Source organism: Harpia harpyja, chromosome 18 (genome assembly GCF_026419915.1).
Source record: "Harpia harpyja isolate bHarHar1 chromosome 18, bHarHar1 primary haplotype, whole genome shotgun sequence".
NCBI classification, from domain to species: Eukaryota; Metazoa; Chordata; class Aves; order Accipitriformes; family Accipitridae; genus Harpia; species Harpia harpyja.
Window position 1 is genome coordinate 9,981,936 of NC_068957.1, and position 25,772 is coordinate 10,007,707.

The 25,772-nt window shown below is 39.2% G+C and overlaps 1 protein-coding gene across 3 annotated transcripts in view; it reads right to left on the reverse strand.

Moving 5' to 3' along the window:
* The window catches only part of AFF2 (ALF transcription elongation factor 2), a 342,768-nt gene that overhangs the window by 267,491 nt on the left and 49,505 nt on the right, over window positions 1-25,772 (reverse strand). The gene's annotated exons all lie outside the window — the stretch shown is intronic.

The window sequence follows — 25,772 nt, forward strand, 5'->3', positions numbered from 1 at the left end:
TGGGGTTTGAATAAAATAAAATAAAATCTGTACATTGCCATGTGGAAATTAATTTTAAAGAACTGTTTATCAATTTAATTCCACTGATAGTAACAGACAGATTTATGAGGCAATTAACTAAATATTTGTTTTTTCACGTTTCAATTCATTATAGTAAATTAACAATTTTCCACTTGAAAGTCTTGCATTGCTACACTGAAAGCCTGCAGAAAAAAAGTGTGTATTACTGTCGGTCTAGGAACGATTCTCTCATTTTTACAATGTGGATTATTCTCCTCACATTAACTTAACATACTGTATGTAATTCAAACCCCCCCACATTTCTGTATTACCCCAGAACCTGTCATTCTTTAAATGCCAGTTTCAAGCAACCAGACATAAATAAAGAATAATTACAGCTCTAAAGCCACTGTAACATCTGTTCAAGCAAACAATCCTACAGAGTGGATTTTATAGCCACATAACACCCACCTATGGTTAAGACAAGCCTGAGAGACAAAGCCAAGGGCCTTGACTTATCTAGCCTGGCCTCCTGAGCCACAAATGCCCACATCAGTCAACATGCCCTGAAAGAGCTGATGGAAGGAGCAAAATGAACCAAGCCTAACGTTAAGTTAAACACCAAGTAAGAAGTTCCCACAGGAAGGGTCAACCTTTACCCTAAGGTAGCTCATCTCTGCGGCCAGCACAGCCCAAACCCTCAGAAAAGGTGGTCCCGGCAAGGCTGCCTCCCTGCACCCTGCCAGCCAACACCCCTGGGATCGGGCGGCCACGGCCAAACACGGCTTTTCAGCGCGTCAGCCGGGAGAGCGCAGCGCCTTGCGCTAACAGCCTCTACAGCCATTTGCATATCGTTAGCTATGAGCCCCATGACTGCACATGTATAGCCACATTTCACATCTACCTTTACTTACTTTGATGATTTAAACATTTTAATTAATGATTTCAGCTTCAAGGAGGTCATCTGGCCAAAGCCATGTGGATCTCTTCACCATTGCAGGCCAGGTATTAAACACATTAAGCAGCAGTCAGAAGACAGAACTACAGCTTTATGTTCTTTTAACTGGTATTGTACCAAATTAATATCAGGACGAATATACTCTATAAAAATAAAAGCATCTGCTTATATGACTCCTTGGATTCTTTTCTCCTCTGTGTCGGTGTTTCACGACCTGAACAGAAATAGTCTTGGTCCCTCCGTATCTCAGCTTGCCCTTACAGAGAGCAGGTCTATCAAATACTTACTGATCTCATGGGTTTCTGTCAGGTCAACTTGTCAAGGATGAACCCTCCTGAGGAAACTATACCAACTACATTCCTCAGTTCTGCACAGATTCTGACTAAGTATTTCCTTGAATAAAACATAGTTTGCCCACTTTTTAAAAATTGTCCTGTCAATTCACTGGATTACAGCACAATCACATTAGGGCATTAGTCTAAATAGGATTTTGTAGCCAGATCTGATCTAGAAGATTTAACATTTCACAGGCCTCCACCTCATAATGCTGACAGAAATCATCAGGCAAAGGGAGAAGATGGGACTGCCTGCCACACCAAACAATGAGAATCTGTGATTCATCAGATAAATCGCTCATTTTTTTCCATTGTTAATATTTACAAATTTGGTAACAGCAACAGGGAACAAAGGCTCTTCTGACAGCTATTAATTCAGAACAACATGCAAATACTAGTTAAGCAGTTTGCTGCCATTAGCAACATGCATTCCGAATGGAGAAACTGAGGCATGGAGAGATTAAAGGACTTGCTCCTGGCCACAGGATGAACCAGTGGCAGCAGCAGGAGTGGAACCACTTTCTACTGAGCATGTCTTAGTCCCGTTACCTACAACTCAATTAACCTCCCTTTTTCATGTTAAGGAGCTACTATTACAGCATCTCTATTTGCACTACCTACCAGAAAATATACCCCCCACGTATCACATTGTAAGGGCTAAAACATAAACTGAACATTACCGTTAATACTCTATTTATAGTGTTTGTCTCTTTATAGTTGTAATAGCACCACCAGCAAAGAAAGACTTCTAGCACTGGAGAAGCTAATAATTATCAAATTAATAAAATACTAACAAATTTTAAAGTACTCCAACTGGCTAGTAGAGAGGCATTAATACTTGATAAATGCTCCACACATTATCATTTATCAAGTTCTTAAGCACTGCATAGTATGTCATCCTATCAGTCTACCAGGTTAAAACAGATTAAAAGTAAGCACAATATTTGAGCATCGTTAAAAATGCAGACAGCAAACTAGTACTGTTCTTTATAATTTTTACTTTAAAAAACAAAACAAAACAGTAACAAAAAAATACATCAGTAAATCAGTGACCTCAGTACAGGGCATTTTCTGGAGACTAATGATGGGCTGGGCTAGATGGCCCTCACTTGTACTTTAGGTTAGCAACTCCTCCCATCCGATCATTAATGCCCCAGGAAATGCCTTGTGCTTCAATAGCTTTTGCTTAAACAGATCACCAGTGAGAGAAAAAAAATCACGCCACTAGAAATGAACTACTGTAGAGCCTCTGAGTTGCATCTGCCATCATTTGCACATAAAGACTTTACAGGTGATTCACAAAGGCCTTTTAAATTGTATTTCTGACTCCTCCTTTTTTTCCCTTAGCATAGTAATAAAGGCAGCCAGTGGGCAAAATTTGTGATGCTCCCTATAAGCTTGCAGAGCATGTTTGGAAAGGTTCTTTAAGATGCTTTCCACAAGCTCTCATACATTAAAAAGTGCAGGATACTGAGCCTTAATTAAGAGCTTCTTTTTAACAGTATGAATTTCTGATACATGAAACAGCATTAGGCCCCTGTTTTATCTTGAGGGGAAGGGAAAGACAGGAGAGAAGGAGAAAACAAGCTTTCAACCCCTACTTAAATAGCAAAAAAAACCCTAAAAGAGCATATGACCAACTCCTTATTTTGTTTGCTAGGCATGTTTAATATCAGGATGCTGTAGAGAAGACCTGCATCACTCAAGTTTCATTATCATTACAAAATATAGCAGAATGCCTTTACTCAGAAGTTTATTACCATAAATAATTAAAACAAAACTATCCTTATGGTATGAAATAAATGAACAAAGTACATTATAGGATGCATTTGTCCTGGGTTTTATAGCTGTTTGCTGGCTCCCTGCATCAGAAAATTCTGGAATTTGCAGTCACTCTCCTGATCATTAGTCTGAATCAGGAAAATTTTACTGCAGCTGGCTCAAATGACTTGTTCTGTCAAAAACAGGACCATAAGTGCTCTTTAATAGTTGCATATGCAACATACATTTTTGTGATAAATTAGAGTATGTAATATGCAAAATGTTAAAAGAAAATCAAAGCATAGGCTTGATTTCTGAGAAAAACAAAGAAAAAGGAGAGAAATAAATTCTAGCTCTAAAATTAAAAAGATTGACTTCTAATTACAAAAATGTGCTAAGGTACAGATGAAACAATTAAATCTCCACAATATTCACGCTAACAGTATATTGTTCTCATAAGCTTGAAAGTGCTGGGCACACTCATGTTCTTTGAAGTTTTGCTTTGTTCCTTTGACTTATTTTATGCAGGTCAAAGATCACCATCACTGCACATATCTGTCACTGAAGGATAATAACGCTACAACTCAGTTTGGAAGCAGGCTAGGCTGGCATGTTAAACTAGCAACAGACACATCAATCTTACTATTCTTGAAGACTGTGCAGTTCAGTGCCGGGAGGTTCAAACTCAGAACTAATGATAGTTACTAGTTTCTGCATCTTGATGCACCAGGTTAGGTCTCTCTTCTTTTGAGCAGCCTGTCCCTACGGACAAGCAAAACATGCCAGGAAAGCAAATTAACCTGCTAATCCAGCAAACACTGACAGAACCCTACTGGAGAGCAGCAGGATTGTAGGGAAGCATGCAGAGACCTATGGCAGCAAAAAAGAGCTTTCCAGGGAAGAGACTAGGAAAACAGAACAGTCATCAGCAGTTGGGTAATAATCATAATTTGTGAGAACTGGAAATACTATTATTATTTGTGCAGTAGCATAGTATGTGAAATATTGGAGCATACCTATTGTCAGCTAAGTAACTGATAAGCAACAACCAACAGGCAGGTCAGAATATAATCCCTCACTCATCAACTAGAAGTAAATTTTCTTATATATTACTTGACCATGATAAACTGAGAGTCAAATAGTTTTTGTTTTTACCTAAGAAACCACTGCCCAATATGAATAATTACTGTGTTTTACCTGTCAGTCCTTTGCATACAGCCAGTCCAATTAAACAAACCCAAGGGGGTATGGTACCTGATGAAATTCCAATCTCTGTTTTACATTTACAAATGAGATCAATGTATGCCTGTAACAAAAAGCAGCCATACTCCTCCCTCAAAATGAAACTCATCTGCCATGCCAAACATAAGAATTTTATACATTAAGACAATAGCGCTTCTTAGTGCCAAAAGCAAGGGAAGGAGAGGTGATGTTTACATTTAGTGTTCATACCTTCACTTGTCAACACAAGGCTCCGGTGTCAAACACCAAAGAGGACATCTTTGCTGAGGGGTTTTCTGGTTAAACTGAGCCAGATTTCAGAGCAGGTATATATGTGTAGATGCATTTACACTGCACCAGTTTCTTAAATGCCCCCAGCTTACACTTCCCACCACCTGGGCTAGCAGAGGGGGAAATTCAAAAGAAATATATCATGTAAAAATCATACATATAAGTGCTTGATAAACCCAGGAGGCAAATAGGTATCTTCTGTGTTGAAACTATTGCAGCATTGTAAAGCAAGGAGAGGAAAAGTGGCTCACAGATGAAGCAATGAGTTTAATGGGTTACAATTTTCTCATACAACATGGAAATGCAAATTGAAAAACCAGCAAGAATATATTTGTTTCTAGTTCCATTGGGTCATCATCTCCTCCAGGTGCCTAAAGGCAAGTACCACATTCCAGCATGCAGTTCTATTCTTTCTATCCCAAGCACAGCTCAACAGTGTTATGGATCAACTTTCCCTCTTTGTGCACCAGAACCAAATCCCTTCAAAATGAAGTGGAAGCTCTCTGCTGACCTCAACGAACACTAGATCAGGCCCTACTGCATTTGAATGATGGCTTTATGTTGCAAACAGATAGACAGTATTTATCAAAATCACATTAAAATACGTAATGTAACACACAAGCATAAATTATTTTTAAACATACATACACAGAGAGATATATGGTACCTTCTTTACATAGGTATTTCCATTGAATCATTGGGGGGGCGGGGCACAATACCCTCAAAGCACCCATGTACTACTATTCCCTTGGGAAACTCTGCTCAGAGAAGTACTCAAGGGAGCCAACTACAGCTGTGTTATAATAAGGAAACCATGTATAGTTTCATATTTACAATATAAAAAATTTTTGCACTTAAAATGCAGAACTGGTGGGAGAGAAAAATATTATTAATACATGTAGGATTTTTTTTAATGGGAAACTCTGAACAGAGCCATCATCGGCTACTCTGTAATCACAGCACATAACAGCTCAAAATCATTACTGAAGCTGCACAAACTAAAAAAAAAAAAAAAAAAAATTGAGAAATAACACTGAAATTATTAAAGCCAGTTTGATGCCCAGTAATACAGTTGACCTCAGAATGAAACAAGCTGCTGCTCTGTTAGGGCGCAAGATGAAATACCCTACAGGAGTTTAAATTCCAATCCTAGCTCAGGAGTTTCTCTTAATATCAAAGTCGCTTCTTAGGAAAGCAAATGAAGTACATTACCTCTGGTAATGGTAACCATTTACTCCTTGAAAAGCCTTGAGAGAGCTCTCACACAGGATAGCCTATGTTTTATTAAATCCTTTTGCATACTTTTATTTTCAGGTCATATAACCTGAAGGACAAAGGATTCGCTTAAACTTTTTGAAGCATTCTGATTTTATCAAGGATTAGTTGTTCTGATTCTTCAATAATTCAAGCTTCATCCTAACAATGTACCACATTTAAATGTGAGCAGCATTAAAGCAGAACATATTTACAACATATTTCTATGGAATCCCAAATGCTCAGCACAAACAAACCACTGGCAATACAATCAATAAGAAGACCTCACTAAGAGTTTCAATTATTCATATTTGTTGTTTATACTAAATAGAATCTTAATACAATAAAAACTTATTTAATTGTATGGCATGAGGATATAGTCACATCTGCCTACAGGTAGTTATTTTGCTATTTAGAAAATGAGAAACAGAAACAGGGAGACAGACGTTCCCTCCTAACTCATTGTTTTAGTTATATCAAATAATACAATATGACTGCCTTGTGCCCTAAAGTTGGCCAGAGAAGCCATATTAATAGGTCAGCTAAGCTGTGCATACAGATGCCTTGTTTTGCAGAAGCAGATCAGTGGTCCATTACATATATTTAGAGTAACAAATAAGGTACGTATTATTTTAAAATAATTCTTAAAATAACTAAAATCATGCAATTACCAAGGTGCTTCTAGTGGGAGCCTCTTGTGGTCATTTTAATGCTTATTTTGGCATTATACAAAGCAAATATAGAAACTTTACCCCAGACACTGGGTAGGATCAGAGGTCATGAGACCTGATCCAGACAGGTCAATGCTGGGACATGTTGGGAAATACGTATGACAGAGGGACCAAGAAGGAAAACTACGGGTTTAGTTTGATTTTCTGCTAATGACTGAAAAGACAGGGCTTTTTAGAAAAGTGATGCTTGACATAGAGACATGAACTTCCCTCCATTTGCCAGATGAAACGCACTGCTTTGTTGGTTTTCTTCATCATTATGTACCTCTCGGTCTTCTCAACAGGAATGAACAATTCCTGATACCAAACTGCTCAATCAAACGAAAATGGGCTTTCCCTGCTTAGCTGGTTTATTCCCTACCTCCTCTAACACTTGGAAAGGATTCAGACAAGAGCTACAAGAGCAATTAGAGCACCTTGAAAAACTTGCCTTACAAGGAGAGACTACAGCTGAGTCTATTTAGTTCATAAAGGAGAAGGTTAAGAGGCAACCTGATCACAGACTATGAATACTTACATAGGAAAGACATCGCTGAGAGCAGATGGGTATTTAATCTAGCAGAAAAAGGCGTAACAAGATCCAGTGCTTGGAAGCTGAAGCCAGTCAAATCCAAACCAGTTTATGCAGCATCAATTTTCAACAATAACAAAATATTAACTAGTTTAACAACTTAACTAGAAAAGCAGGGGATTCACTGCCATGTGCAGCCTTTGAACAGGCACTGGAAGTCTTTCTTAAAGATATACTACAGCATAGTGGGTTTGGCATAGGCCCTGGTTAGAAGGGATAAAACGAAGCCTTCTCCAGCTAAGCAGCACAGCTCTCCTCTGCCTTTGCCTTCTGTGGCCCCGCAGGTGGGCTCCTCACTCAACGCTCTGTGGATGCACTTCTGGGGCCTGAGCTGCTGAGAAAGTTGGACATGTTCATAAATGGCCTCTTCCGACCCCATGACACTCATCACAGGAACACACCAAAACTGCACAACCAGAAGTTTCCAGCATATGTTCACCCTGACATTCACAAACTTGTGCACAGAAAGATGCTGAAGTTCTAAGCCACAATAGAGAGAGAGATTTGGAAAGGTTCTTAGGTGAAAAACATAAAACTCAGCCTAGCGGACACAAAAGATACAAAGCGATGCACCTGAATCCATCATTGTTATACCGGTCCACAAGACAGGAGTTCTTCATATACGTTCTGACCCACCAAAATGTATTAGGCCATTCTGCTGCCTTCCCCCAGACAGCCCCTTCTGCAAAAGCAGCAATTGCCCATCTGCAACTGGGCCACAGTGCCAGTACATGATGCCTTGTGGAAAAGCTTTGCACTCCACCGCATCTTCCTCAGTAAGGACTGGACTGACTTGTTTCAGGCAGCAATGCAATAGTTAAATATTAGTGAGTTGCTAGGAAAAATACCATCAAACCAGTTTATATCTTACTGCATTTCCTTTCGATTCAAACTGTATTATGCTGCATACCATTTCATCACTTCACAATGCCACAAACTACCTTTTAATGCAAAACAAAGCTTTTCAATGTAAAGCTCCATATTGTAATCCAGAAGAACTTTTCTTATCTATTTCGACAGCAAATCTTTAGTGGCAACCACATGTTATTGTGTTTTAGGGATTGAGACTTTTGTATGAACATGCTGATTGTCTCCTTGAGACATATATAATCAGCATTTTGTGCCAAGAAACACTTAAGCCAACAGAGACTTATACCATTCTGAAATGTTGTTGGAATTGAAAATGTATATTTTGGCTTATTTCCTTAAGCCTGCAATAGCAGCAATTTCTTAGGGGTTTTTTATTATTTTATTTTTAACTTCATTCTCTTCTCAAACTCTCAGAGATTGAACAAAAAGTCAAAACACATGTTCTGAAAGAAAGCAGCAATACCAATAAAATAATTCACTCTGATACACCAGTTCTACCTAATATAGGTCCCTCCTGGACCATCTGCCTCAGAAACTGGTCACTTCTGCCTCTGTCCATGGCTGAAGAGCTGTGCCTATATACTGTCTACTCAGTAGCAGGCAGCTGTGAAAGTGGAAAGGAATGCACTTTTTTAGATAAGTGAGTGGGTGACTATGAATCTTATACATCAGAAACAGAGCAAACACAAAACCAAACAAGTGTCTATTTGTATATTTCAGCAGTTCCCGAATGTCAGTTTACTGCTCAGAGGAGTTGCTGGAGTAACACGTTCAGTATTCAGAGAGCATCCTGTCACATTTGCCGCAACAGATATTTTTAACTCCCTTTTGCTCCATATGTAGAATGTGCAAATACACAAAAGAATGTCTTAATTGGTCCTGCTTTATATAAATGAATAATGGGCTAAATGGGTTGAAGTGAATGCCATATTTATCTCTCCACTGAGGAAAGACATGATGATTCAGAAACAGTGAAGCCAAGAGGATTCAGAGCCTTACTCACAAGTGGAATATATATCTCCTGTCAATACATTATGTATTCCATTTCTACTACAGCCCCCTAAAGGCACAAATAGAAAAAGAGAAGCAAAATCTGAATGTTTCATTTCTGCTCAACATACATTCATGGATGTGGGAGGTTTTTATACTTGCTTTCAGGACTTAGGAATCAAATCTCTAGAGCACTTTATTTTACTGAGTTTTTGTAAATACTAAACTCTCCAGTGTTAGTTTCATCATTTGATATTACCATTGCCAAAAGACATTTTATATTCCTAGGAAGCAGACACACAAGTAACACAAAAAAAGGCCTGAACTTGCCCTTACTCACATAAGCAATCCCACTCAAGCAAACAGCTCTACTCGGCAGCTGCAGTAACTTTCCAATTAAGCAGAGATACTTCCTACCATGCATTGAGAAGCATGTAAGCAAATACTTAAAGAATTGTATTTTTTTCCTGCTTACATGCTTCCACATATGACTACTGATTAAAAACCTATGTAATCAGCATATTAAAACTTCTTTTTAATCCTCCTCTCAAAAATGCAAGCATCACCAAAGAGCTCCAAGAAAAATATAAAGTAGGAGGATGTGCAAGACTGGGCTGATATTTTGATTCTGCTGATTCTGGAAGCTGATATTTTTCAAGTGCTGCTGGTCTGGTTGGATTTTATAATTACACTAAGCAGAAAGCAAGTCTCCTCTGCACTCACCCCACCAGGCAGGGAATCACTTTTAGGGCTGGTGGAAAAGTGGAACATCTCATTTCCATTAATCTGGCTCATAGCTTCAGATTCATAGATGGCATTAGCAGAGCACCGCTTTCAGCCAGAGTGGAAGTTCAGCCTTGTGTTTAACTCTGCATTAACTTGAGCATGACAGAGTAAAAATGCAGGAAGGATGGCAAAAAGAAGTCATCTGGTAATATTTTTTCAGCAGACGGAAAAGCTTTACAAAATGTATAGGTTCAGTTATTCCCAAAGGAGTGTTTTGTTAGTAGCATAGTTGTGCATACACTGCCATGGCTGGAGGATCTGCCTTGCCCATGGCAAGTAAGGTAAAGCCTCAGGCACATGTAATTTAAAATTCATTTCTACTCTAGCAGACAGCTTCAGACCAGCACCTATTTTTATTTTATAAACACAGTGCTCCCAATTTGCATTCCTGTGGTCCCTAGGAGCTAACACCAAAACCATCTTATGTTCTAGATGTGGTTTAGAAAATAATGCACAATTGTGTCTTTAAAACCCATCAGCACAGGTTGCAAAGGATCCCTCTGTGTTCTCACATCAGTCCAAGCCTGCAGTCATTTCCTACGGGACACTGTGGAGCGCCTCCCATTAGAAAGTGGCATCGCTGGCAGAAGGGATTTGCCAGATTGTGCACAAGCCAATAAAAAATGGCCCTCACACCATATATTTTAAACAGTGTTTCTTAATTAAAAGGAAAAGAAGGTTCCTCAAACTTCAGTAATTCTTGAGCTCATGCATGGTGTTTGGGGGTGCCACATAAAAACGATGAGCAAATATTTTGTCGCCGCATTTCCCTCCTCTTCCATTACATTATCTTAGTACTTACAACATTGGATATTTAGAAATAGGTAGCTGGTATCAGTACTGACTGTTCTTAACAACATAAAACTATCAGTTTGTATTAGGAGTGAAATTTGGAGGGGGGGGGTGGATATCAAGCTGACATACCTAAGTCTTGCCAAAAGAACAGACCAAGTGCTGCCCTCAGTCACCTATGGCCAAGCATTGCTAGTAATGTAGGACTTCCACGCGTACCAGAGAACAGAACTTTGGCCTAAATACTACTGTCCTGATCAAATGATGAGTTCATTTGCTACATTACACCATTCAAATACAACTGAATGCCCTCAAATCCTACTGACTTCCTTATAAAGCCACAATTAGATCTTTTACCTCATCATGACTTACAGATGGGAACTTACAGCAACTTTGATTCCTCCAACTTTGGCATTTTAAATAAGTCATTGTAGGTTTGGGATTTTTGGGGTGTGATGGTATTTGGTTTTAGTTTGGTTGGGGGCTTTGGGAGGGTTGCGGGGGGTGTCTGTTTCAGGGGGTTTTTGGTGGGGGGTTTAGGTTTTGTTTAGGTTTGTTGGTTTGGGTTTTGTTGGGGTTTTTTGTTTGCTTGTTTGTTTGTTTTAAATAAGGATTATATGAACAGTATAATAGAGCTAAGTGAAACATGGTTTTTATCTGGGGAGTCTGGTGCTTTACCCTGGCTGGAGATGGCAAATCAAATGTGAAAATACACTCTACTCTCTGGGATCAGGCTGCCCCACTACCACTGGCAGTACTGTATATCCACTACAGAGATTTAATACCAGTTTCTGCTCAAAGCAGCTAACAACAGAGCAGCAACAGTATTTGCAAGACAAATATGAAATTTATATGGCCAGTGTTGAGCCATATCTATATCAAGTTATATCAAACCCTGGCTTCCCTGAGTCTATATACGCTTTCAAAGAGTTACTGTAAGAAGTAAAGATACGTCAACTCTAGGGAACTGCTTATTCAATTTAGCATAATACCAATAGGGAACAGTTTTATTGACATTTCAATTAATATTATTTTTCTTTTAAAAGTATAGATCTTGGACAAAAATATATGGTACAGTTACCTACTGATCTCTATACAACAGGTTAGTAAGTAAATGGAGTTAGTAAGTGTAGAAGATGCCATTTTCCAAACACCATTTACAAATGATCTTGATTTCTAAATGAAAAGAAATGCCTGACACACCACAGTAACATACATTATCCACCAGATCGCCCCAGTTGGGTTCTTAACCATGAATAGTCAGACAGTACGAACAAAGGTCAATGGGTGAATTTACTGCTGGATGACTCCATAAATTACTAATTCAGAACACCTAAAACCCAAACTATACCTACAGGCATTTGAGACAAACTGAATGTCACAGTCTCAGTAACAAGAGAAGACAAGTGAATTCTGGTCTGCTTGAGTGTTTGACACAGATATTTCATTTTTTGAAACCTTAAAAGTATAAATATTATCACAGAATCTCTATGAAAATTTGCAGTTATTGGATCAGGACTAATAACGAGCATTTCACCACCTACTGCAAAACTGTTTAGGACAATTAGTCACAGGTAAACACCTTAAAGAACTCAAAAATTAATTTGGGTTTTCATCCGAACAGAAATTCTTAGAAACTACAAATTGGGACTTCAAGGAGTACATCTAACGTGCTAGAAGTCAGCTTGCTGTATAAAGCAAAATCATATAAATGAAAAGGACAAGGACAAGGTATCAAATAATTTATTGTCTCCCAAGGACTTGGACGACAGTGAAGATTTGGGTAAGTCCTTAATTGGTTTATTCAGCCATAGCTCAGATACTGAATAGTTTCAAGTCAACCTAATATGACCAGCTCTGCTGGACATGTTCTCATCAAGCATGCACTAGCATGAGATGTACTTGACATACAAAAAACCCTGTATACTAACCCAAGAATAGGAGTGCTCAGCATTCAATAATTAGAAGGATTTAAAAGCATCTTTCTTTCTTTCTTCTTTCTATATTTATGTATTTGCTGAAGGTGAAACAAGAGTTTGTGGGTTTTAATCCATTTTAAGTCCCCTGCCTGCATGAAAGCTGAGGCCACATTCAGAGGGTATCAAACTGCTTTACTTCTGAAGAACATGGCAGGAGAGCTGAGATTGAAAGAGGAAGCCGAAAGACGAAGCCAAAAGAAGAAACAGGAGACAGGAGATTCTGTCAAGGGTGGTGTACAGCAACGAAACTATTCAAATTTCCAGAATAATATTTGGTTATTAACTGTACTTACATTATAAGAAAAAACATTATTTATGCTGATGTGACTTAAGATCCCTTCCAATCCCTTGGAAAAGCAACTGTCTCTTTCTTCAGCTATGCATTTGGCAAGAAAAGAAGATACAAGCAATAGGATAAGCCTGGCTTGTGCTCCTAGTACAATGTGCAATATTTGCTTCCACTGATCCACAATCAGTTAATAGTGGGATTCAACTTTATTAGTGCTAGAAATACACTCAAGAAATTAGGTGACAGCAGCCTACACTCAATACATAGGCCTTCCCTGTACTAAACAGCAAAGCAGGGACTCCAAAGGTGAATCATTTCAGCCTGAAATGCATCTGATTGCCTACCTTTTTCCATGGAGGGAGTCCACATGATCAGACATTCAAAATTCAGCAAGAGGAGCCTTGTCCTAAGTCTAAGGAGAAATGTATTCAAAGAAATAGAAGAAAATACTCATCTTGGAACATCTTTCTGTGCATAGCTGCCTAAGTCCCCATGTCCATACACACCTCCAGGTGCCTGTGTGGTGTGGCAAATTACTAGACCAACCATTTGATTCAGCAGTTGATGGAAAAAAAGGTTTTAAAACATTCAAAAGGCAAATGGACAATGATGCACCTTAGGTCATATCCCTCATTGTGTGAAATTCAGGCACGTGTCTCATTCTTCGCTCTGGCTTCATCAGGCCATATTTTTGTGTATACTCCAAACACATCCATACACAGCCAAACCAAAGGTTTTTCTAAGCAGCACTGGCTCTCCATGAATTAATTCCCATGCTGGGAACCAGTGCTGCAGGTCTGTTTCAAACAGAGAGACACTTCCAGCAGAGTCCAGCTGCCACAATCTACCTCGTGCAGATGGACTAATACATTCCTTCATGGGTATTATCTGAGTTGCAGGGCCAGAAAGCAGGGGAATGTGTAACAGACTAAGCTCTTGCCACATTGTGAGAAAAGGTAAATTGTCAACAAACATTTCCTACATCTGATATCTTTTGTATGGAGAGCTACCCTTTTAATAAAGAAGCAGCTGCCACTGCTGAACGATTAATCAATACTGGTAAGCTGACATCTTAAGAACTTGCTGAACTAAAGCTTTTCTTTTCCTCCTGCATTTACAAATAAAGTGCTCACTATTTGACTAAAGCCTGTCTACTTGACTGGAAAATATCAGAGTCCTATTTAAATGACATTTGCAGAGAATGAGATTTTATCCTGGTCGCTGCTCCTTATCGCTAATAATAACATCAGATTAGTGGATTTAGGCCAGCCGAGTAGCAATGCCTTTTCTGATCCCTTCTTAAAGCAGCTCTTTCCATCTGTCTAGCCAAGCTTTCCTCTGCTTGTATGGGCCAACGATTAGGTCTTAAATGGAGCTTCAATTGATACCATGTGGGATATCTATACAGAGGTTCATTGTGTTGCTAAATTCCAGCCAAGACATTTATCAACTCTGACTGCTGCTTACTTCAAAAGATCAAAACACCTGGATATTTACAGGTATAAACATTCCTACACCCTGTTGCCTTCTTGAATAACAACAATAATTAGACAATCCAATTTTAAAAACACACAATTTGCTCTAAGATCTATTTTCCAAATAAGATACAGGATTAGACACTAAGGTCAGGTCAAATATCATGACTCAACTAAGTACTGCAGAGTACTTGATGCACAACTTTCTGCACATTCAGAGTCTGTCCCACAACCTGTCAATTAATGGGTGACTTACACTTCAGCAGAATGCAGCTTGTTAGCAACAGTGGTTTTCAATCAGGGCTTCAGAGATAATGACTGAGCAATGTGGGCGCAGACAGAAAACACACTGCGTGCACACACACCATATACACTCACAGCGCAGTAAAACCATTTTAAGGACGATTATTGGTTTTGTCATCACTGTTTTTATTAGTAGCTGGGTTTAGCAGCATAAGCAAGATGTAAAAGCCAAATGCCAAACACTCTCAAAAATACTAAAGCCAATTATAAAGTAAATCTATGTTTTATTTCCCCTCCCTTTTTTTGTGGTTTTTAGTTTAAAGGTCATTTTGTATTCCTAGCTAGGCCACTTACAGTACGTTAATAACTGACATTTCCTCTTCTTAATATATAATGCAGGCCTGACAACTGCTGCAGACTAAAGATAAGATGTGAAACCAGTAGTTCTCATAAGAAACCAGTGTTTCTAGATCATGCAAATCTCCTAACTCCTGTGCTTGTTTAGTTTTTAACAAGGTCTTGCTCATTCCTAACTTTAACCAAAAAAGTGTTTCCACATGGCAGTCAGACTCATGCCAAGTACAGCTACATGCAGAAAGTTGCCTGACTTAATCAAGCAATGGTGGAGACATGAAATGAATATTTAGCAAGGTCAAAGTCAGACTGCTCTTTGAGAAGCAGCAATTGCTGACAGTTGAATGAACAGCACACAAATCTGGGATCCTATTTTAATACCTACATATTTTTACTATTTGTCATCCTGTTAACAAAACTGCATTAAAACACAATATTAGAATCTAAGAACATTTTTATGGAAAGAATACAATCTACTGTATATTTATGCATGTCATAAAGCCCATAATGTATCTTGCATGAGACCATTTATCTTCATTTCATAGGGTCACAACAAGTACAACTACTTTTCCTTCAGGGAGCCTGTGGCATGTTGAGCCAGGCATCAGTCACAGTAAGAAGCAAAAAGACAAACTTATTTCATTAAAAAATGGTGCATGAAGTAAAATGGAAGACTCCAAATTTTTTAATTAACAGGATTGTGAGCATCACTTATCTTTGAAAACAGCAAATTGGAATTAATCACATTTCAAGACCAAGTTAATATTCTCTCTCTCTTCTACAAAATGACTATGATTGATCTAAATCTAGTTATTTCATGCAAAACTAGGTTAAATACTGTGGATCTTTATGACCACACAGAAAGCATTATCATGACAGACTATGCTAGTGTATTTCTGTTGCTGGGTAAGCCACACGAAGTCAAACTGCAAGCTATCAAATCGGGAAAAAATCTCCAAGCCTTAGGTACAAAATGTTTGCCTGGTAAAGTTTTCACAGGAACAAATTACTGAATTTGCCTGGTCGTTCAGGTCCAGTAACAACATCATCCATCACACAACCCTCTTCTCCTTGGTGCACATGAGGGCACAGCAAGCCAAGGGCAACCCACGCACTCCACTCACCAGCAGCACCACTCAGATGATGAACGAGCTGCTCCCACGTCTGACTGCCATGTCCCTGGCTGGAGAGGGCAGCTGGAGCACAAGGTGCTCCTACCACATGGTCTTTCAAGCTCTTTCTCTTGGGGAACGTGATAGCAGCCTACCACATCTGCTCCAGATATGGTCAGGACTGGTAGATACCAGGCATGTTTCTCCATGGGAGGAGATGCCAATCTTTAGTCTTTCGGAGGTACCTGAGGACTATGGTCTCCGAGTCTGGGCAGCTCTGCTCATGTGCACATAACTATCAGAAATGATGCCATCTTATATATATATATATTTAATAACTATGAATTACCATGTACAGAAACATTCTGGTATCTCAGTATGGCTATAAACCATTCTAGCTCTGTGACCGTGCAAAACACTGTTAATGTCTCAGTAATTTGGGATAATGAGGAGTAATAACAGTATAATAAATTATGACAACAACATTGTAAACCTTTTTCAGATTCGTATTTTATTTTGTGCACATACATATACCGAAGCTTCTTTATAGTTTAACCACTAATATTTAACATCCCAGTTCAATGGCTTGAGTTCAGGGTTTATCAACTGTGTGAAGCTAATGTGAACAAAGGCCATATTTGTTTGCACATCAAAAAAGACCTACATACTGTCAAAGACAGACCTATACAACATCCAAAGAACTGGCAGTAAATGCCGGTTTTATTGAGAAAAGCTGGTGGTTGGGTATTTACGAGTTGTAAATGACATCTGATTTGGTGAGCCTTCCAGTTAGACACTGAGACTGCAGCTCACCATTTCTCTGATCAGACTCTGGCAAGATTTTTTCCCCCCTAATTCAGTTTCATATAAACTCTTAAAGAACTTCCTGCTAGCAAGAAGGCAATTGCAGGGTATGTGGTTATACGAAGATAATCAGATTCCTGGGGGAGCAGAGGTTCTCATGTGTACTTTTTTTTTTTTTTTTTTTTTAAATCCTCAGGGGGGTGATTTTCTCACAACACTCACACACACCCCATCCTATTGTGCCTTATTGCTTAATTAGCTACTGGATGAAATGTAGTTCTGTTTGCACCAACTTTATGTCTACCATAATTGCTCTGAGTTGCAGTTCCAAGAAAAAAAAATGGATCAAATAACTACATATATTTTGTTTGATTAATCATGAAAAAATCATTAAGGGATTAAAGTGAAACCATTTTACTCCTGTTGATCATGTTCAGCAATCTGAAATTATTTTATGATCCTGATCAATGTAATTAATGAGAATGGCTGTTAATTAGTTACACTAGCAGGTGGGCCATGAAAAACGTATTCACTTAATACCATAGAATATCATACTGTTAGAATTTGTGTTGATTTTGTAGCATTCACAGAATAGGAGTTTAAAAACTGCACAGGACCATGGTCTTTGAATTTTCAGGACATGCACCATACATACACACTCAGCCATGCACAATTACTGTCGTAAAGGCAACACAGACACACAGCTGTTTGGAGATTTAAGACCATAATCAAATATTCTTCTTTTTGCGATTGTCTTCTTTATGACAAGTCCTTACACCAACTCTTGCAGCAAACCCTCCTACTGATACATCAGGAACAAAATAGGTTTCAAAGTAACTGGGGCTTCACTCTCAGCATCTTGATATTCAGTCACTGTCATCTGGTCCTTTCTAGTCTCTCCCTAAGGAGAGGGCTTTCTTCAAGGGAAATAACCTCTTGGGTGTGAACTTGAGACAGACAATAAAAGCATTAACTGCTCAGCAGTGCTATGTAGCTAATTAGCAGTACTAAGAGTTTAAGGGTGGGTTTGATTATCATGGGGTCTATGAGGGATCCCCATCCCCAAGGAATACAGGCAGCTTAATACTTTTTTTTTCCACTTTTTTTTTTTTTTTTGAGAAAAATAAAGACCTAATTGTGGAAAAATGTGTATAGTTAGTGTGATACAGCTTGGGTTTGCATTTCCTGTAGGACCAGAGTAGACAATACAACATTACTCAAACTGAGGGAGCAGCACAGCTCCTAGAATTCCTCACCAGCCAACTTGTAGATTGGGTCTAAACACAGCAGCAACTGGAGAGAAGACAAAGGCAGAAACCATTTCTGAAGCATACTGGTCTATTTAAAAGACAACACAGAGAAAGGGAGGCCTGGGCACATTAACAGACTGGGCAGGACAAGGGCAAGAGGAGGGGATCCACTACATCTGAGCATAAAACTTCTGCCCCCTTTTTTTCCAACAAGAACTTGGTGAAAGTCAACAATAGCCCCCCTTGCTCTGCAGCCTGGTTTGTCCAGACATCTGCAGAGGTTTTTCTGCTCCTTCTCTTGTGCTGTACTCTACTCGTAATATGTACATAAGTCTATGTATAAAACCTCTATATGACATGCATTTGGCTATGGTTTTTAGTCACATGCAACCACAATGCTGTACTAAGACAAAACTACATCTGATAACCATTAAACTTAAAATATTCCTCTAAAAAACATATGGCTCTGGGGTTAAAAAAAAACCCAATCAATCAAACCTTCACAGGTCATCCTTAAATATCAAAATCACAAGTGCATTAGAAATAAAGATTTGAACTTACTATTTGGAGGTGAAGACATTCAAGATTAGAGACCCCAAAGGCAGAAGCAGGTTAACAGGAACGTTCCTAGCTGTGCACCTGAACATGCAGCCAAGCTGCTGGGTTTGCTGTTGCTGTTGGTAGGGAAACTCCAGGTGAGCTTGAGCTCCTGATCAATCCCTGACATGCTGGGTCAGCCCATGCCTCTGAACTACACTGTTTGCAGAAGGCTTTTTTTACTATTAGCATCAGAAAGAAGACAAGGGCTGTCTCCCTTTGAAAGAGACTGACATATCAGTGAATGAAGAGACAGCAGAGCAAAACTAGTATTATAAACCTTAGGGGTGAGCAACCCTGCAAGAGCCCATTTTTAGCAAGACTGAAGTTTAAAGAGCTCTTCAATGGCTGTGACCCCTCACCACCAGGGACACCAAGGTATAACAGAAAGGGCTATGTTTTAGAGAAAGTGCTCCCCAACAAAAAGAACAACTTCCCTATTTAGAAAAGGGGAGGAAAAACCAAAACAAACATCACCATTGTTTCTCTAACATCTTAATGATAATCCCAATGGACTAGATCCAGATTGTAAGGAATCAGCCTTAGTCTTACCTGCTGGCTCGTGCACTAAATATTCCATGTACATAACTGTCGGCTTGAGCCAGTGTATATTGGCCTCTTCAGATGAGAGAAAATTGGTGTCGGCAGCCTCCTGAGCACATTTTAATAATCAGCCTGATCATGGGTGCATGGCAGCTGCTCGATTGATGGTGTTAGACAGCGAATAAAGAAAGATGCCAGCAGTGCCCTCAGATCTGACATAACGAGGGAAACATCAGTCATTTGGCTAAAAGGCTCATAAAGGCTCCATCAGCTGTGACACAGGAGTCTGTCTTATGCAAAGCTAATGAGGAAATGTGGCAGTGTTAGCATTCTCTTTAGACAGTAACAAGTTGTGAGTGAGCTGCATTTTAGATGAAAAATCCAGTTGAAAACAGAGCAGTTTTCATGATCTCTGCCTAAATAATATGCTGATGTCTGGGAAAGGGTGTTAGAAATCAAAAGATTTTGAAAGGGTTTCAAGGGCAGCCGCTCCCAATCACAGTAGCCTGTATATTGATTCTCAATTGATACCAGGTGTATCGTACAGAAGGCTTATCTCATCTGACTAGACTTTGACCATCCTCACCACGGATCTCAGACTCACACAAGCTGCTATTCCTCCCTTTAATGCCTTTAATGAACTACTGGGTGTCCAGCGGTCACCAGTTAGCAAGGTCTGGGCACAAACAGGGCTTTCTACTTGATCTATGCAGACCTGAATGGGAAGTAGTGAAAACACAGCTGCATAACCCTGTCCCACACTGGTGTGCTGCTTTACTCCTCTCAGGGCTTTGGAAGCAGTGGTTTGGAGTCATTTGAGAACAGTGCCCATCACTAATATGTGAATATTTTAAAGCAGTCGTCCTCCAGGAGGGTGCAAGCAGCTAACCCTGCCTGTGTATTGGGTTGCAGATTCAGACTGTGAGAACAGTATACCCAGGAGCTGTCAGAAGGTTTGCTTTGGAGAGTAAGGTAACAGAAGGGAAGTGGGGAAGAAGAGACTCACAGATGAACTTTCACTTTCAGTCAAATTTCCATTTCTAACAACTTCTTCCATTTCACCTTCCTAGCATGTTGATATATTACACTAATTATAAAAATGACCTTCCCCCCTTCTACATTTTTTCTTCCTAGCACTGCTCCAGTTGATAGATTTACAGTCTAATGTTATTTCTGTGTATGCCATGAGAGCCATTCCAACAGCAACAGGGCATTATGAAAAAAAACAGTCAAAAGGTAATTAGAAATCTCGCTGAAATGTTATGTTTGTTACATGAGGATTACAATGAATGATACAATGAGCCTCAAAGTTCATCCTTAACATTGATAAGTGGGTTTCTGCCAAGAAATGCACAGCTGGTGACAGCAGGGATTGAGGGTTTGGGAGGGACACACACTTCTAAGGTGAAATTGGAGACAGGGATTAGAATCAGAGAAAACAAAGGAGGTCTTTATTCCTGGAAATGTTAAAGTCATTTTTCAGTGGCAAAGGAAATGCCATTTTTATAGCACATACCTAATCTTTCCCTTAGTTTTGATAGCAGATGTCTAGTTATATAGGTAGAAAGTGGGATTCCTGTGTTAGAACAAAGAAAATGGTCATCAGAGTTTCTGACTTTTCTCCTCAGTCACAGCGGTACTGCATCACGTTGTGTTGTGGCCTTGGGCATGCCACTTAAGTCTACCTGTACCTCTAGCTCCATGTTAATGTTAACAAAGCAACTAGAAAAATAAAATTATATTGTTAAGCAAGGTTAACTTGGTATACAAAGAGCTGTCAAAACAGAGATCCCAGCACGCCGGGACTGCAGATGTGCAGAAGTTTTCCACAAGTCCTATCATGCTATTCCAGACTGTTCCTGCCTAAGTTACACTGCTAATTGCAATACTAATATACAACATAACCTGCCTGAAAAAGCAATCTGCTTAAATAACTTCTTCTCCTAAGAGGTTGTGCCCAAGTACTCTCAATTGCTACAAGTAATGTTTCATTTTTCTTAGAGATCCATCTCAATTGATTTTTATCAGTCCTCTGAATGACCATTCACAACAAGTTTCAAAATAATACTCACAGACTATAGCTGCTATTAAGGTTAATTAATTAATGTTTCTGAAGACTGTTGAGATTCTTGAAGGAAAGGTTACACGCTGTGTATCAGTGCTTCACTGTATATTAGAGGAGAAAAAAAAGAAATGTTTTCTTATGAAAATTAATTCTCTGGCCTCCTTTCAGACCTCTGTGCTGTAAGTTAACTTTAACTGCTTTCTTTTTAGTAATGACTTACAGACCATAATACCTTTCCTGGGAAGAGACTTCAAAATTGCACCAGCACTATGGAACACCCTGTCAGCATCAGAGAGTTACACTGCAAATAGTCTAAGTGCATAATTTTTTAACAATAGGGCTTTATTTCTGCTGAAAGTTAATATCACCGAGGTATTTCACTTTTATCTAGCTCCATTTGCACTTATATTTGCTTGGTAATGTGGCTTTGCCAAGTTATACTAATATAAATTATAGACTATTGTTTTGGGACACGTTCTTTTTTCAGCTTGTATTTTAGATCTGCACAATTTGTATGTGGTATTCTTCTCAGTTTACTTGCTACAATGTATCTGGTATAACCACATTGCCATTTAGTATAATGTATTAGGTTAAGGGTATATAGTGCCTAGTTTGTGAGAAGCCAGTGAAATTTTCCTCAGAAATAAATGCATGCCCTAAAGCCATTTTTGCAAAATACTAAATGGTAAACAATTACAATGCTTATGCTAAGCTCCATGTTAACAGCTGCATGTATTATAGACTGACATACCGAACATTGATACAGCAGTGTCTGTACAGAACGTATTTAAAACCATATTTCAAAGCCTGTAACATGCCAACATGCAAATTAATAAATTCTTCTTTCCAAATGTCACCGGCATGGTGATTTCCTGCCAGCCTGAGCGTCATTCTCCTGAAGCAGTAAAAGTAACACAGTCAATCTCCTCTGAATCCTATCTCCCCTGCTTCCTGCAGGGTCCCTGGGAGTTTATGATTCATATTCAGAAAGCTGTACGCAGTAGCCCTTTGGGGATATATATTAATGAAGAAATTTTCTCACGCCAGAGCTGCCTCTTTATTGGAGTATGAAGGGTACAGTCTGTTCTGAGCGGCTTTTTAATTTCTCATAATTAACCCTGCCAGAATTAACATCGGTGGCATCACTGACAGCAAATTAAAGAAGCCACATCAGCAGAGTGAAAGCTTTTTCTGTCTTCCCCTCTCCCTCCTCCCCTTTTCAGCCCCCCCCATTTTGTGTGTGTTTAAAGAAGAAAGTTCTCAAAGTCTGTCAAGACGATTGTCCTGTCATTGCACTAAGACGCCTGCTGGGATAGGTATGATTAGAGCATTTCAGACTTCCCTGCCGCTAATGCCAACCTATTTCAGCTCTTAACTGGCCACGTGCCATGTAGATTTGTGGCAAAGATCCATGGTTTCAGTTTCTCTCACTCTATGAGGTACAGTGGTTCACCTGATCTCCACTGTGAGCTGATGGAACCAAGATCTAAAGCCCACTGCAGCATTCAGACAGCCTCTTCTACTGACAGTGTATTAAAAGACAGATCAGCTGTGCTTTGAGCCTCTTTAATCTAGCTTCATACCAGCCCCTTTTACACAATCCTGGACAGATGATGAAAACAGATTATGAACACCAAGATATCCAAACACACACATTTTTTCTTCTGTTAAGCCACAAATAAATGTGTTAAGGTTTGATACTTCTGTGGCCACTTAAATGCAGAATTTCTGAGAAGGACAAAAGGGATGGGCTATCAGTCTCCTACCTGATTTTCTCCACTGCACGTCTGAGAGAACAGAGGGATCACAGAGAAAGCCCAACCCAGTGAAGGCCATTATAAGAACTACAGTTCAAGCCCACCCGCCACATGCAAGTGCTCTGGAAATCAAGGCTGCAGAGGTCAAAACCTAGATTGGCTAACACAAATATTTTCCCCCTTGTTTGATCTTTTGGTGAAAACTGGCAAATTATAAAGTTGAAAGGTCTAACAAAGGCGAGATATGATAAGACTGCTGCTGTTATGGTCACATGCGAAGCACCAGTGGATGAACTAAAAAACAGTGCTCTTCATTCATCTACCTACCAATTTCTGTGGAAATCATATTTATTGATCCTCTTATTCCCTCAGTCTAATCACAGCCTTTCTTTAGCAATGAATGAAACTAGTGATCATGATCACTTTGCTTTCTGCAGGAGAGAACCTAACCCCCCCCACATCTTTCCACGGGATCATACCAGGAGATGATGATTTTAATAGCCCACAATGAGAATTTCCAGTACTACTCCTGCTACTCTGCACTTGCTTCTTTTCACACTGCCTTCTTCCCAGGGGCCTGGCATTGCACCCTACTTAAAATTTCCAAGTGCTAAAACACCTGCCTGGACTTCAAAATGTCCCTGTAAAGAAAGATGCAAATTTGGCAGAATATGGTATGTGAAGTATCTTCCACCGATTACCTGGAGTGATGTTATTGTAACATGTCAATCTAAAAAAGCCCGAATCCACAAAGCCAATAAACGTTTTCAGAGATTTGATGGCTTAAGAACAAGAATAGGGATTTCCATCAATAGGGGGTAGAAGTCAGGGAGAACACAATAGTTATGAGCAAGCATGTGACAGCTAACAGAGGTGCACACACACTTCCCTTGACAAACCACAGACTGCATTGTAAAACACTGCAGTTGGTGTAGCGTTGGAAATATGCCAGTGCAACCAGAACGACGATACGCTTCTTGCATTGTCATCTGACTTGATAGGCACTGTTCGAACACAATTTGTGAGTAATTTTAGTTTGCCACAGAGACCACCAGAGGGTAAGAATCTTATTTACATTCAGTGGTCTGAAAGGTCACAGCAATGATGGTACTGCAGATTACTTGCAGATATGACAGCAGCATCAATTGTTTGAGACTACAATACTAAGTGTTTGTGTGTGTGTCTGTATATAAGAATATATGTATAGTTTTGTGAGAAAGGAACTAAATAACTGCTAAATAACCTTCTGCATTAAAACAAGGAGATAACTGGATTTTTCCAAAAGTTGTCATTAAGATGACTTCTTTATGACTAGGGAAGCATAACAACCCTGACTGGGAATGAGTTTAGGGTAGTACTGGTACCATGAATGTGTCAGTTCACAATGGAAGGAGGAAGGTATGTAGCACTAACATACTGGAGTCCTACCTGAAAGGCAGCAGAAAATGAGGAGAGCCAAACATGCCCAGAAGACAAACTCTTTGGTTGGTTATAATTCCTACGCGACCCGAGCTGCTTTTGTGGGAATGTCAGTTTGACTCATCAGTAAATTGTCTTGCATGCAGCTGCAGTTCTGGACTATATTCTTGTCCCCCTTTAACTTCTCTAATCACTCTAAAGTCTGAAGGACACTCAACACTAACTAACTTCCTGCAACTCTTCCTAGAAAACACTACAGTTGAGAAGATTACCAACTGCATGGGATTTCTGGGGTTGAGTCTTGAAAGTTCTCAGGCAATTATGAGACGTTTCCAATAGGCAGGAGATATTTACACATTTTTTTGAGTTGGTCCTCTTAATTTTATGACTATTTCCATCACTAACATACATCTTTTTAAAGGTCTACAGATGGACAACTTAGCTGGGAGTGCTGTAGCGTAATAAGCCAGGAAAGAGGGAATACACATGAAAAGCAACAGGCAAGCAGTGCTCAGAGCAACTGGGAAGGTATTTAGACCTTAGTGTAGAAAAATCTCTGAAGCCATTTGTTCTGTGTACGGCTGCAGTAAAAGAAAAAGCAACAAGGACACAGAGATGCATCAACAAAGGGCTGCAATACAAATCATAGGAAGTGAGATGGTTTCTCTAGTAACTACTTCACAACTGGAATTCTGTCCAGTTTTAAGCATCACACAGGTAAGTTGTTTTACTGTAGAGGGAGTGCAGCTTTAAAAACCTTGAACCACCTTGGATACTTAAAGATTTGTTGTCAAGACAGGCCAATATGACTGAATTTATTCTTTCTAGGAAAGACATAACTTTGAAATGACTGAAGAAAAATATTTCATTTCATATTAGGAAAATTTTAAATACAGCACAGAGATGTGGGAGAGGGGGAGAACCAGTTCATTACCAGTTTAAATAAAAAACCAAAACAAAACTGTGGGCATCATTTCACATTTGGAAATAAAAAGCCAGTATCTGCTATCAGTGACAGCTATAAAACTCTCATTGACTTCAATGAAAGCTGCAAGTGTACATTTAATTGAGGAAACTGGATCACAAAACGCAAAGAAAAATCATTTTGCTTAGAGAGTAATGAATATGCCATATTATGCTGCCAAGTAATATTATCGCCACAAAGTCTCAATGAGTTTATGAAACAGATTGATATTTTTATTAGTAGAGAGTAGATTGAAAGAGAGCGACAAACCAAAGTGAGGATGAAAAAAGGTAAAAGAAAGCAAGCTTACTGGGCCAACTGGCTGTTTCACGTCCATAAATTGCTAAGTGTATTTCTAATT